We start from the raw sequence: 4655 nt of genomic DNA on the forward strand, positions 1-4655 counted from the left end.
GCTGCTCGGGGACTGGCTGGGCATCGGTCAGTGGGTGGTGAGCAATTGCATTGTGCATCACTTATTTTGTATATTCTTTTATCATTATTATTATATTATTATTTTCCTCTTCCTTTTTTGTCCTATTAAACTGTCTTTATCTCAACCCACAAATTTTTTTTTTTTTTCCGATTCTCTCCCCCATCCCACTGGGGAGGGGAGTGAGCGAATGGCTGTGTGGTGTTTAGCTGCCTGCCAGGTTAAACCACAACAGTTGTTTATGCATTAATGTTTAATTTATGGAACAGTACCTATATATTTGTAAAGAACAACTTTTACATCTGTTGAATGTTGTCAGACTTCGAACATTAGTATGTAGCTTTTCAAAAACACGTTCAGTGGACTGAAAACAGCTTTTCAGAAAAACACAGAAAGATGGGAAATGTCTATTAAAAGAGAACAGCTTAGCAAAACCTTTTTCATTGAACCCTTCTCCTATCGAGCTTTTGTTCAACCATAGGCTGTGTGATGCAGTTCAAGTCATTCTGTAATGCTGACCTATGTCTTTCACAATAGCTTAGGTCATCCAGTTCATCATCTGAGCACCTTTCTTTGGTGGTCCTGCCAGCAGCAGTGAGGAAACGAAAGAGAAGATATTGAACTCTCCAAACTATTCTGAACATGGCTTGGCCCAGGGAAAAGTTCCCCAATAGTAACTTTCCTATCACGCAGTCATCTGAGAACCTACTTGCTACTATCTTACTCTTACTAGGCCTCCTTATCTTCATGGACAGTGCTGTCAAAGCTGCCCTTCTGGTAAGGAAACAGGAGTTGTTTTTCTTCTTGTAGGCTGATGAAAATGTCCTTTGAAGTAGGACTGGCCTTGGCACCCCCAGGCTGGCAAAAGGAAAACAATACTCCCAGAAACAGAATAGATTTCCTGATCTAGTACCAATCCATATCCTTCATTCACGAGCTTGACTTTACTTCAAAAATACAGATCAACTGATCTGTCAACCTTTTTCTGTCTTTCTGAGAATGCATGTAATATATACCCTCTTTATTGTCTTATGCTCTTCTCTATGCTTATCCACTAACTAAAAGCATGATGTAGTAACTGGTCTGTGTGATTTAGCAGGAAATGGCCTGCCTGTGTTTCAGTTGTCATGTTCAGCTGATATCATTGTCCTGCTGCAATGTTGGGGACATCATGTTGCTGGCAATTGCCTGTTGAGCTATTGATGGCTTTTCCTCATCAGCCATGACTGCGATGCTCCAGCCAATTGGACATGGGTGTTGTACTGTAAGGAACTGGATGGCATCACCTGAGTGAGCTTTGACCCTTGCAGTCTGTGACTGTGCTGCCCTTCTGTGGCAGTGTGGTAACTGAGTTTTTTGTAAAAGACACATTTTAGGCCTTTTGAAATCATGTAGAAGCTGGAATCATTCTGCCCAGATTTCAGTCCAGGTAACTGTGTTTTTCTTTTTAAATACCTTTCCAGGCTCCATGGATATAGATTTTATATCCGGTGCCGATACGTTGTTTTGATGTCTTGACAGTTCAATTGTGTTCATATCCTGTTCAGAGCCACTGCGATGAATCTTTGCTGCCTTGTGTTTGAATAGAGTACGCAAGGTAACTAGAAGGCTCTAAGAGTTTCTAACTAAACCTTTAAAGAAGGTTAATTACATACCATGCCAATCATCTGGGGTTTGGGGGTTTTTTATGTATGGTATTCTGCACTTGGCCAGGTTCATTGTGGGCATTAAATACCTTCTAAAAGTATCAGAAATTGGAAGGGTGATACCAGAGTAGATGGATTATTTATCTCATTGGATGTGACAAGACAGAAGGGTCTGTATTAGTACGGTCTAAAATACAGCAACCTGCAGAAGAGGACACCACCAGATTAAGGAGGTGATCCAGATGGGTGAGACCTGGGTATGCTCACCTGTGGGAAGTTGGATAGAAGGGGCCCACCTGAGGTCTGACCCAGTGCTATCAATGTGTTCCAGCTCTGAATTCACTTTTCTTTAGCTGTTAAGAATCTCTCTTGCCCGTACAACTGTGTTGTATGTCCCAGAGCTGAGACATCTTGTTTAATGTTCTTCTGTGTCCTGACCATTCCCTCATTGGAGTGGGTGGACAGTTCCTGCTCAGTTTGCGCTACCAGTGTCACGTGCAGTCCCGTGAAAAGGTCATGGAATGTGGCCCTGGCAGCTCAGGCAGAGATTGTTAGGAACCTTCTGGCGTTTTCTTTTTTTTTTTAAATCAGAGAATACCACCTAGTTTTAACATAACAGCTCAACGAAAATTTGAGGGGGGGGGTGTGGGATAAATTATTAATGCTGTTTAAAAATGCCTGAAATTTTCTGCTTCCTTTAAAGAACGCGAAATGATTTCTTGCTCATTATAAAATGTAGCTTATGATTTTCAAAATGCTAATAAAAGTATGAAGTTGCAATTAATATTTTCCCAAAGTACAACATAAAATTGAAACAGTGAAAACATTTCTTGAACTATTTTGAGATGTAAGCGTTGCAGTTTGACTCAAATTGAATGTTTTTCTAAAAAACTTTTTCAGGGAGGAAAACCCTTTTGTTCAATAATTAAATCCCAGCCTGAGAGAGCTGGGACAATATTTCCATTAAAAAGAGCCAGAATTTGTGGAGAAATTCAGGAAAGGAACAATATCTTTATTGGAGGTTGTGTTTAGCAGATGATGACTAGTGGTTTTGTCTTTTTGTCTTCCTCTCCCTTCTCCCTGTGCCCTGCCCTGCCTTTCAGATTTGGGGATACCTGAGCCTGTTCCTGAAGAGAGTCTTCCTCCATGGCATTGCCAAAGGTAAACATGAGGAAATGGGCAATATTTTGGCCTACATATTTAATGTTCTTCTGACATCACCTAATGCTGTCAATAGCAGGAAAATGGACTGCTCTATCTTACAGCTTCTGTTCACCATTACTTACTATCAATGGAGGAGTTGTGGTAGAAAATCTGGATAGAAACTTCTGGTCCAGAAACGGACACGAGTTGTTTGCTTTGTCCTGTTCCTTTTCTGTTTCTAACCTTTATCATCCCTTTCCTGTCTTCTACAAAGTAAAGAAGAAACTGAAATCAGCTAGTGAAAGGCTTCATGGATTTGTTGCATAATTTAGTTGCAATATGAACATCACAGCACTTTTCAGTAGTTAATTCACTAATAGGCCAAAGAGCAATCATCCCCAAGGTCACAGGAAAGGCAAGGGTTACCATTGCTCTAGGCCAAGACATTACAATACTGATGATGACAGAACTATTTGGTATAGATGCCAACAATGCCAGAAAACAAGTCACCATCCTAATCAAGGACAGTATTTTCATCGCTCAGAAAGCCAGCCCAGCTCCCTGCTGTCAGACTGTAACAATCCCCAGTTGGCAGGCCCAACCAGATCTACTGCATCCTCAGTGTGTTGTCATTCCAGCTCCCCAGCATGCTTTGCCAAGACTGGGTATAGTCTGGTTGACTGGGACACTTACACACGCAACTCCCAGGAGGCTACCTGTGATAAACAACACATCGTAGATCATGGATGAGAAATTCCCCGAGAGCAGAGTAACCAGTACCAGTTTGCTGATACCAGCACTGATAAATGTAGGTTTGACCACTCAAGGTGTGCTGCAGCATGTTCACCACTAGTCCACTTGAAGCACCTTTCATTCTTCCCCTGTGACGTGCTGTGATGTGCATGCTCAGCACAAGAGCACAGGGAAGAAAAAGTGCCAAGCTACTGTGTTGCAGCTGAGCCTAGTCTCTGAGAAACTCATCGGAAATGGTGATGGTAGCAGTGTGAGCTGCATGGACTCTTACTGCTACAACGCATCTCCTGGTAGGAGCAAAGGAAGCTCTGACAGTGGCAGCACCCAGCAGTAGCAATTGAAAGTGGTTTACCATCCAGTGGACTTTGATTTCTAACACTGTCCTTTGGTCCTGGGAAGTGCAGGACCCAGGGGGAGGGGGAGGAAGAAATAACAAATTCTGGACACATACCATCAATAAAGAACAAAGCACAACATTCCTGAATATAGAAGTTCTCCTTGCTGGTAGTTGCAGGTGTATGAGCAATGTGATGGCACAGCCTCTTAGTTTCATTGGCCGTTATTCCTCTTCTCCCTATATTTTAATCCGGACTTATATCCAAGGCTTGCATTGCAGCTCTGCCTTCCTGTGGCAAGATCCTCCATGCAGTTATGAGCTCTGCAATTTCTCTCCCTAGCCTCTGTTTTATTTTTAGGGAATCTTGTTAGCTGTTATCATGATTCAGGAAAGGTCATTAAAAGACTAGTTCTCCAAACTTTCCTGCCCTCCCACTTGATATACCTTCACAAATGAAAGTTTGGAGAAGTAGTCTTTTAATGACCTTTCCTTTCACTACTGTCTCTCTAAAATGTGTTTGTGGTCCAGTCAGGTGTTCCATCTGTTGCTTTTCTCAATCCCAGAGTTATCAATGTCCACATCCATGTGGCATCCTATTATGTTCTTTTATTGCAGGTTACTTGCATCATTAAAACAGATCATTCTGTGACCACCAGACCTGATGGTCTGCTTCTATGTAACTAGCGTAGCCAGCAAAGGAAATAGAGCTTACTCAGCATCCCCAGTTCTGAAATATTTCAGAAGAGGAAATAGTCCTA

This window comes from Pygoscelis adeliae, unplaced genomic scaffold, assembly GCF_000699105.1.
Source record: "Pygoscelis adeliae isolate BGI_AS28 unplaced genomic scaffold, ASM69910v1 Scaffold286, whole genome shotgun sequence".
Taxonomy (NCBI): Eukaryota; Metazoa; Chordata; class Aves; order Sphenisciformes; family Spheniscidae; genus Pygoscelis; species Pygoscelis adeliae.